General features: G+C 55.7%; 1 long non-coding RNA gene across 2 annotated transcripts; it reads right to left on the bottom strand.

The window, feature by feature from the left end:
- Positions 1-303: 303 nt before the first annotated feature.
- On the bottom strand, positions 304-10,472 carry LOC136149245 (uncharacterized). Of its 2 annotated transcripts, XR_010659653.1 has the most exons (4): positions 10,374-10,472; positions 2,124-3,048; positions 1,639-1,719; positions 304-1,486 (listed from the first exon to the last, which is right to left on the bottom strand). It is a non-coding gene; the product is annotated as an uncharacterized lncRNA (long non-coding RNA). The 2 variants fall into 2 exon arrangements; XR_010659652.1 differs by lacking the exon at positions 10,374-10,472 and having other exon boundaries at positions 2,124-8,437.
- Between the last annotated feature and the right edge of the window lie 81 nt (positions 10,473-10,553).

Below are 10,553 nucleotides of genomic sequence, written 5' to 3'. Positions count from 1 at the left end.
AATATATACGTGGCTGATTGGCTGTGTGTGTGTGTGTGTGTGTGTGTGTGTGTGTGTGTGACCGGCAGTCTGTGTGTGCGGGACACAGGTTTATGTGGAGACAGAAAAGGTGTCTGCTGTTTCCATCGTTTCTCCTAAGGAATCACTGGGAAATACACATGTGGGAAAACTATATCTTTCATGCTTAAATATATTTCCACACATATAAATGAAACGTGGTATTGTACCAACTAAGATGCTGCATGTTAACATCACGTATCATTGATAGAATTCAATAAGCCATGCAAGGCCCTGGTAGCATTCCTTAAAATTTTATTTAACACTGTTTCAGCCAAGCAGCGTTGGGCCAAGCGTCGTACACACTGTGGATTACGGGCGCAAATGCATAATTTGTAGGATATAATATACAACAAGTGAGAAGCGTAACAGAGAAGCATCACCTAAAAATTTCAACAGTCTCCATCTTTCTTTGGGCTCAACTTCATCCCCTTGGTTCCCCAAACATGATTAAAACCCATTCCTTCACACTTCCCTAGGAGGTCGCTGCATTTGTGGTGAAGAGAGATAAAATGGTGGGTGAGGATTTAGGGTGGGGAAAGAGATAACACTCTAAGACCTGGTCTCTGGAATGTTTCTACTCCTCCCCAGCTTGTCAGAGGCAGGCTCGGGCCCCAGCATGTGTTACAACACGGAGACTGAAGGAAGCATCTTTAGAGTCCCTCGGGTTGACTGAAAAGTTATTCATTCAGAATGAGTAAAAAGAGCATTGAACTTATCAAATTGATAGTAAATCCTTCATTAAAAGATTCATAGGAATGGTTCCCTGCTTCTCTTTTTTGAAGGGGAAACCACGTCCTCTCTTGAGCCCAAAGGAGAACGACCTTGCACACAGTTACAGGCCTGCCAGCCCCCCTTTCAAAACGTGGGCTGGCCCTTTGCCTGAAACATCAGCTAAATGATGAGTGGCCTGAGAGAAAAACTCAGGAGCTGGGGAGATGGGATCCAAACTAGAATGTGAGCAAGAAAATGGTGGAACTACCACTGAGGGACCTCCACGCTGAAAATGCTCCTTGACCAGCCAGCCACTGGGCAGTGAAGAGAGGTCAAGGTCCCACGTGGATACACGCCCATGTATAAGACAGATGACTAATGAGAACCTTCTCGATGGCACTGGGAGCCCTACTCAGCGCTCTAGGGCTACCTAAATGGGAAGGAAATGCAAAAATGGGGATGCATGTCTACACACAGCTGATTCACGTTGCTGTACCGGAGAAGCTAACACAACACTGTAAAGCAACTATACTCCAATAAAAATTTTTTTTAAAAAAACAATCCCACGTGGGGCCTGAGAGCCCTGTTCTCTGGAATCTCCGCTTGCCATACCTGGGCTTCATTTTGGCTTGACACCACCAGGACCGAGACAAGGAACTCCCTACGCCTGCCCGCCTGTGTTTCTGTAACTTCCCTCCAACTGAGCCTGAGGAGCCTGTGAAGTAAAGACAGGCAGCCTAATTTGAACAGCGATCAGACCCCCCCACCCCACCCCAACTCCCCAGCCACCCACAGCAAAGCGGTCATCAGAACTATCTTTCCAGACAGTCCCCCGGCCCCTCTCCACCAGCAGCGATATCAGCCAACCTGCTTGAACGCCAGCACCAAAAAGGACTGTATCGTCTTCACACGCTGAAGCCTCCAGAGCCTGGTGCTGTGAGCTGGTGCCTGGGTGAATACAGGGAAAAAAACAAAAAACAAGTTTCCTAATGTTTAGATTAGAATTTAGAATGGGAAAAAGCGCCCATCAGTGTGTGTGCCCCTCTCCAGCACACACTCACACACACACACACACACACACACACGGCCACACAGACAAATCATGAATCATCTCTGTGGCTGAGCATTTTAGCGTTCAGTAATATTCTCAGAGGCCCAGGGTTTTCAAGCAAATCCCAGGTCTGTGCACAAGGACACTGCATAAATCCCTCCCCTTATGAAAGGCCAGTCTGAGCAGATGGGACCACGCCTAAGCAAACTGTGGAGCCCTCCCCATCTCTGGAGGAGCGGCAGGGGGCCGGCCCTACCAGCCCAGAGATCAACAGAAGCTAACGCTCTCATCCCCAACTTACCTCTCCGAGGGAGGTGTCCGTTTGAACACACAGTCCTCCCTCTGCTCCCCCAAGGGGAAGGCAGATCCCGAAGGGGACTGGGGGAAACCCGTGCAGAGCAAGTGGTGGCCAGAGTTGGGTAGGCGAAGATGAGCATCGGAGAGCAGGCCGGGGCTGGAGGAGGTAAGAGGCCAAAGGGCCCCTCCAAGCCAGGTTCTTTCCATGTTAAGTCTGGGGAAGGAACCTCAAAGCAACTCCACTTCTTGATAATCTGCCTCATTAATATTTATTCGACAAAAGAGTGTTTTTAAGAAGGAAGGGCCAGATAATTAAATACTCAGCAGAGGTCGATGCTTCCTCCACCCCATTCTCTCTGGCCCCCCACCTGCAGCCTAGGCCAAAGACACATGCCACGCCGTTTACCACCCCAACCCCTCTTCAGCTCCCCAGGTGTGTCAGAAAGACATAAGGCAGGGGGATGGAGAGAGTCAGACAGACCTGGGCACCCCCAGATGCTCCCCAGGAAATGCATGGACTGTGAAATTACACCAGGGCTGGACAACTTACCACCACGCTGGAACCCTTGGGGTACTGAAATAATTAACTTGCTAATCAGCTACACCTTGCTCTTTCCTTTCTTCCTGGAAAAATAACAATTGCAAATCTCCTTCATATCAGGTTGCTGTGTCAGTCACTTGGAGACAAATGATGCTCTGGAAGAAATACTCTCTTGCCTGCGTGTAAACTGAACCGGGTCCTACCAAGTGAGGCCTCTGCCCCCTTCTCCTCCTCCCCAACCCTTCCCACCAGGCGTGGAGGCGGCACTGGGGGAGAGGGATACAGAATGCTTCTGAGGGGCAGAGCTTTTTTTCTGTCCACGGCACAGAGCTTTACCATCTCTGCTAAGCTTTCTTGATTTCGGCCCTCTTTAGCCCGCTCGCCGGCGCTAAACAGCCAAGATCCATGTGGAGAAAAGAGGATTGATTAGAATCGTAATAATAATCCCTGGCATTCGTCCGGCTTTAGCACTTACAAAGTGTTTCCACACATTATCTCATTCAGTCAGAGGAGGCCGGAGCTGGAGGGAATCTGAGCAATCACGTAGCCCAATTCCCGCGGGTTACCGATGGGGAAACTGAGGCCCCAAGAGGTTGAATGTCTTCCCCAAAGGCCACAGCTAAGGACAACGTGGCCAGGTCCTCGTGTTCACTGCCTAGAGACCCTGGGCCCTCTCCCATCCTCTGAAAAGAGGGAAACGGCGTGATCACCTTTTGGGTCCACTGTGGATATAAACCAGGAAAGCAAAAAATTATAAGAGTAGAGCGTGGGCACCAGTAAAAGCCGATGTCACAAGAAATGGTTTGGGGGGACGGGGAGTGGAGAAGACTAGTGGACACACTTCCCCGCTGTCTTTGTCCCCTTGCCTCCCCCTTCTCTCTAGGCTTCAAAATATGAACATCACGCAGTTTGGGATCTAAGGCGTAATTTGGCCGCAGGTCCCCAGGGAGGGTGTGGGAGCGGGGGGGGCGTGATTTTCTTGGATTTAAATCTGGCACCTCCACTCCCAGGATTCACGGTACGAGGGGCTCATGTGTGCACACGTGTGTCCACTCAAGACGCTGGATTTAGTGGTGAAAAACAGGCATCTTGATCCTTTCACAGATCAGATGATTTGCAAATTAATAGCTCTTCACCCCCTCCCCAGGCCTACACACACACACACACACACACCACTCCTGGCTCTGAGGAGGTGCAAAAGATTTCTGGTGAAGAGAGATATAAGAGTGGAAAAATATCAGGTGGGACAACGAAGCAAACTGACACTGGATTCTGGAGGAAGACACTTCTCCTGAGTGGCAGCAGTGTATTTCGACGGGGGTCTCAGCGTTTCCTTGCCCTCATGGCCCGAGCCCCCTCGGAAGGTAAGCGGTTCCTTTGTGTGTTCGTTTATTACTAAGCCCAACTCTTTTCCTTCTAAAACTCCTTCTTCTCCCTGTTGAGCTGACCATGCTTCTGGATTTATGAAGAGAGATGTTTTAGCAGAAATCCCCCAGAGTGGCCCATCAGCCCTAAATCCCAGGCCCGCTCACCCCCCGAAGACCCCATGACACACAGCATGCCAACACGGCTTCCTCTTGCCTATGCATTAGCCATCCATTGTGGCAACCTGACATCTCTCACACATAAAACCGTAAGAGAGAAATAAAATATCTGTCTCTTGGCGAAAATAAAGCTTTGCCTCCCTCCTGATGTATAGGATATAAAATAAAGCCGCAGCTCCAATAGTGACTTTTCCTTATGCCGGAGTTGCCTTTGCACACACGGAGACAATGAAGACGGATGGTTTGGGACGAGGCCCAGCCTCCTGGGGCCGCCTTCACCCTGTTTTATGGTCGTCTCTCCCCCTCCTCCCCGTCTTTTTCTTTCTTCTTCACTTTCTTTCCTTTCTGCTGCGGCTGTGCCTTTCATTTGCCCTTCTCTTTCTTTCCTCTGGAACTTTATTCCTCTTGTTCACTTTCTTTCTGAAGCAGGGAGACAAGAACCGAGTGGCTCACCTTCCCCGACGCGCCTGCCATCTCTCCCCACCTCCCCCTTCTCCAGACCCCCAACTCTCCCCGGACTGCCAGCCCCTATGACAAATCTTGCTGGGACTGCTTGGGGACTTGCTTTGGTCAAAAGTACAAACGTTCCCCAGGGACAATTAAAAATGTATTTAGTGGTGGTGGGGGGTGGGATTTTCTTTCCCCCCCTTGAGGAACTGCCCTCCTGCCTTTCCTCTCCCTAGACTCCAGAGGTTTGTGGATTTCAGCAGTTATTTATTTAGCCCCCGAGGAGTCAGCAGAGCAGAGCTGCCACCTCCAAGGGGCGCGAGTTGACATCTACCTCTCAAGCCCCAGCCTCAAACCTGCCTCATCGGACAGACCGTGTGGGCCTTGGGCCCCTTCCAGCCAACTCAGCTGCCCCTGAGGTTTGACTCCAGTGCCTCCCGATCTGCCCTGCCTCGTTCCCCAGTCCTGGGAGCTAGGGTGCAGTGTGAGGGCAAGAAGATGGGGCCCTCCCTGGGCTCACACAGAGAGGCGGAACTGTCACCCTCACAATCACAAACGTGGTCACCTCCCCCCAACACACACTTGACACTCCCACGGTGCACAGCGGCCACCTTTTGTCTCCTCCATCCCCGGAGGCCTAGCTCCTACCAGGTGGGCATCGCTCCCCTCTGTGTCCTTCCTCTGTGTCTCCAGAAGCTTCTTCCCATCCCTGCCCTGATCTCATCCCTCGGGCTGCTTCCTGACCCATTCAGAACCTCACCTGCTCCGACAAAGGATGCAGGATACATCCCAGGTGAGGGAAGAGTAAGTGGTGACTGGAAGAAAAGTGGGTGCAAGGTCTGGGCTCCTGGGTGAACAATAGGGAGGGAGGGGGAGCTTTGGTGTTGCCTGGACGCAGGCAGTGTCCAGCAGAAGGGCTGTGGGTGGCGTTCAGCCTCTGAGACTGATGAAGGTGTGTGTGTGCGTGTGCATGTGCGTGTGTGTGTGTATGTGTGTGGAGGGCCCCTAGTCACCCCTAATTTGAGAACAGCTTTATTAATGCAAACACAGAAGGAGCTGGTGAGGCGGCAACATCTATTGAACTCTGCCCCCACGGGGGAGGCAGGTCCAGAAAGAACTCAATCCCACTCGCAAAGCTTTGGGGTCTCTCTCTCCACCTGGTATCTCTCCAGATATCAGCAGCGACCACTGCCATTAGGTAAGGGGAGAGAGTCAATTAGTGAGAGGATTAATTACTCGGAGGCACGAGCCCCGTTTGTCTTCCTTACCGGGTGCAAGTGTGTTCAGACGGAGGAACACGGGCACGCACCCAAATACACATTGTTGTCACGCCGTCTTAGACGTTTTATTTATTTGCTGGATTCCTGCCCAGAGTCGCTCACACACTCTTCCACGGGCTCTGAGTCTCCCACCCAGCAGGCCGCCCCCTTTTCTCCTGCCTGTGATCGGCTGTCACAGCCGGGACACCCTTCAGTCCCCCCTAGGCGCCTGCAGACGCCTGGGCTCTGAGCCTCACTCACCCTGCCACCCTTTTTGGTCACAGGGTGCCTTACCGTTTCTTTTCCTCCACGCATTTCCCCCAGTATGTCTTTCCTTCTTTCATCCCCGCTTACTTTTCCACGGTCCTTCTCTTTTTCCCCTCTGGGCTTCTATTCCCCTATTCACTGTTCCCGTGCCCTCACTTCTGTCTCCTTCTCTCTCTCTCCCTGTCCTGCCTTCTCCAGCTCACCCTGTCCATCCCAGGCTGTCCACGTCCTGTCTTTGCTCAGCGGGGCAGTGCTGAGATCACCACGCTCGACCTGGCTCCCCGCCTGCGTGCCCAGGGTGCCTCCAGCCCTCGTGGGAAGCCCGGTGTTGCTTACCCAGCCCGAGCACACACCGTGAAGGCCCGGTCCGATGCTGCCGTTTCCCCGGCCTTGAGGTCCCCCACCTCCCCTCACCTGGGTCTTGGAAATGTGGCCCGGACAAAGTACACAAAGGCGCAGCAGGGTGACAAGCTCCCCAAACTTCTCATCTTCAGTAGTGCACCGACCCTGGAATTTCAGGGTTTCTTTCCCGGGAAGAAAGGAGGTAATACTGATCCCCCCAACCCCACCCTACCCCACCCCCCCCAACACACACACTTACTACGTGGTTCTGGGCAGATTGTGAAAAGAAAAAAAAAAAACTAGGCGCATGCAAATAGGTCATTTCCAGGAGAGAGTGTGGAGTGAAACTAAGGCAACCCAAAGCAGGAGCAAAGAAAGGAGACGGCGGGAGAGGTTGGATCAGATCCCCAACTCAGGGCCGCTTCCAGGACTGCGTCAGTGGTGTCCTCTAGAGTCAGTACGGAGTTTGCTTGGCCTCCAGGACTATGAGGGTCTCAACTGCGCCGGGCTCACTCCCTCCTCCCTCTCCCTGGAAGGTGGTGGCCAGCATAGGGACCCAGTCTGCTCTGCTGCAGGCGGCCCCTTTCTTGGGCTCACCGTGGGTTTCTGGGGGCTGAGTGAGGAGGAAAGCAGCCAGGACGGTGGCCCGTGATCAGGACCAAAAGCAACCAACCGAGCTGGCCGAGTCGGATCCTTGGGTCTCCCAAGCCTTGCATTGGGAAGGAGGCGATGTGGGGCTTGGAATCAAGGAAGAAAGGGGGTGTAAGAGAGGGCACTTTCAGCGCCCCAGCTGCAGGGTGGCTGGGAAGAACCGGCAGGACCCTCCCATCTCACGTTCCTAGGACCAGGTCCCTCCTCTGGGGCTGGTCTTCAAGGAGATTCTCACAGGAGAAAGCTGTGTTGTGAATGCCGCTTCCTGGGCCCTGCGGGGCCTCTTCCAAGAGTGCCTGGGATGAGGTTCAGAGGATGCTGCGGCCGCTGAGCGATGACTGGGCAGCAAATTGCCCCCGGCAGCACCCGGGGCAGAATTTACACCCCCGGCAGCAGAGCGAGTGGTGTGCGTGGTGGTGGGTTCGGGAGATGTGGAGAGCTTTGGGTGGAAAGCGTTTGCGGACTTGAGGACAGGCAGTAAGGGCAGCAGGTGAGGGTGAGGAGAAGAGGCTGGTGCTCTTTGCCAAGCAGACAGGGGTTTAAAAGCAGAGCCGAGCTGACAGGCTTCGGAGGCTGCCAATTTGGAAAGCTGGGTCAGTTTTCTCGCCGTGTCTCTGGGATCAATTACATTTTAAAATAAAAGCTCAATGGAAATGGGGGGAAAACACATTAATCTACTGTACTGTTGCCTTGGAAGCTTTAAAACTGAACTTAAATTTCTAGAATCAGGAGCCAGGAGGCCCACCTTGAGTTGCTCCCCTGCTAGACCCCTGGGTTAGTTCCCCAGGACCTGTTTATTGAGTCATCTGGACACTGGGGCCAGAGAATCTGTCCCAGTCAGAGTCCTGTCCTCTCCCTCAGCTCCCCTAACCCACAATCCGAGCGCTGGGAGGGACCCTCTGTCCCCCCCACGTCGAGGTCCCTCCACCCTCAAACGGGGGCAGCAACGTCCTCCAGCCCATTCTAAAGGCGGCCGCGGCGGACCCTGGGCTCAGGAAGGGCCGGCAGCAGGGTCCAGCTGTCGCTCTGAAGGTCCCCACCAAACGCCCCCCACTCAACCCCGCGGTCCCTCTACTTTGCATGAGAAGGAGCCCAGCTGGGGCGGGGGCGGGGGCGAGCCACTCGGGACAGGATCCGCTATAGATTCCAGAAAGGGGCGGTTGACTTGAGCGCGCTGGTGGCGAGAACCAAGACAGCTGGGGGGGTGTAGGGGAGGTGGGGAGAGCTGGGAGACGACTCAGAGGACACCCCCCGCCCCCCACCGCGGGCCTCACCCAGAGCAGCGGGTTGGGAAGGCGCCTCTGGGTCCGGGTGGAGGCGGCGAGGACCCCAGCCACGCAGCTCTTAGAGCTTCCCGGGGTCCCTGAGTACCGGGTACCACTCGGCTGGTTCCTGGAAATGCCCGGTCCGCGGCAGGAGCACAAAGCCAAATCGCATCCCGAGAAACTGGCCTGCTGGGTTGGGGAACCGCGTGGCCCCTCCCCAGCTCCGCCCTGAGCCCCGGCCTGGGAGAGATCCGCGGAGGGGGCTGTTGAGAGAGAGAGAAAGAGAGAGAAAACCAGCCCCAACGCCGCCCTCCCGGCAGCGGGGAGCCAGAGCCCAGGGGAGCCAGGTGTGTGTGGAGCGGGTGCGGAGACGGCGAAAGGGGCCTTGGATCCCGAGGTCCAAAAGGGCGGAGCGCCAGAGAGGCGCACAGCCGGCCTTAGCTCGGTTTCCAACCGAAAGGTGTCGCGGGCGGCAAGACGAGGGGGCTGCCAGCGGGCTTCCGGGGGTGCGGGGACGTGCGGGCGGAGGCTTAAGGATGGAAAGCAGTGTTGGCGGAGTCCTAAAACCCCAGTGTACTGAGCGCAAATCAAATTCGCTGTACCTGCTTCCCGGTTCGTTCGAAGAGGGTACTCCATTTGCAAAGAACTGAGTTCCTTGCCTGCCCAGGTTCCTAACAATTGCGTTTCGGGGAGCATTTCCTCCAACTGAGCTGGGAGAGAGATGTCTGAACCCAGCCCCGCGTGTGGGGTCAAAAGGCCATTCCCCAAATACCGGCCAGACCGGGCTGGCTGGCCGCCCATCTTTACTGCCTTCTACACTTGAGCCGAACGCGCCTTCCTAACGCCCCTTTCGGAAAAAAAAAAAAAAAAAACCCAAACCGAGGAGCAAATGCGGGGCTTGCCCTGCCCTGCCACCTTCAGATTTCACTTCGGAAGAGATCCGGGTTAAGCATAGGAATGGTGCTGTCGAAACGAATTTGATATTTGTTGTGGGCCGCGGAACTACAGTGATTCTTCGAGGCTAAGACTCTAAGGACCCAGAGTCGGCCCGCACTTCTGGGAGATCCTGCCCCCCGCGGGCAGTGGTCCCCAGCTGATACTCCGAGGAAAATGAGGAAGGAAGGCATGGGCTCCGTAACTTGCGAACTACCGGAGGCTGTGCTCTGCGCTTGTCTGCGGAAGCTGGTGCCAGCCTGGAGCCTGGAAAAGGGGAGACGGGAGCCCGGGCCGGATCTCCGCACACCCCCATCCTTCTCAGTCTCCGGGTGGAGTCCCCAGGACGTCGCCGTTCCCTCTGTCCCTACCACCTCCACCCCCGGCCGCCGCTATTGCCCCCACCGTTTCCCGCCTAGTCGTTTGTTTTCGTCTGTAAAAGGTGTCTCCGGATCACAGTTTTCTCACAACTTCTCGCCGGGGTTGCAACTCCTCACCCGAGGCGCTTCCCCACCCACTCCTTCCCCCCCCCCCTTTCCCCTCCCCGGCGGAGCCGCGCCTCCGGTCTTCCCCGCCCCCACCAGGAAACCGCCGGAATCAACTTTCCAAGACGGCGCTGGGGGAAACAGACACCCAGATCTCCCAGAGCCCCGGAACCTGTGGACATTGGATGGATTGGGGGAGGGGGGCACAGAAGGAGCGACCGGAGGAGAGAGATTTTGCTGCCAAACGCCCTCCCCTCTACGCCCCCAAAGACACGCGCGGTGCCCGGGGCAAACTTCTAGGCCAAGAAAGCAAGGGTGGCGGGCGGGAGGGACCCAGCACCCGCTGAATTGCAAAGCCAAACAGTGCACCTGGGCCGCCGAGGCTCCCGAAGCCAGCTGCACCCCAACCTCCAACAAGGCTCGGTCTTGGGTACCACCCACCCTCAGGGCAGAAATCTGCCCTCCGCCTGCACCCACTCACGCGCGCTCTCAGTCTCTCCTACCGCAAGCGACACCGTACCGGAGCAGGAGGGGACCCGGGCACTTCGCTGCCCGCCGCCCGCACCGCGCGGGGCCGCGGTGGCCGCCGCCACTGATCCTCGAAACGCGGTCTCCCGGCACTCTCCCCAGCCGGGAGATGCAGGATGGTTTACAGAGGGACCGCGAGCCGCTGATTGGTCGCAGGCCGCCGTGACGTCGG

This window comes from Muntiacus reevesi, chromosome 18, assembly GCF_963930625.1.
Source record: "Muntiacus reevesi chromosome 18, mMunRee1.1, whole genome shotgun sequence".
In the NCBI taxonomy this organism is placed as follows: Eukaryota; Metazoa; Chordata; class Mammalia; order Artiodactyla; family Cervidae; genus Muntiacus; species Muntiacus reevesi.
Note: the sequence above shows the minus strand (reverse complement) of the source record. Positions and strands in the feature narration are given on the sequence as shown.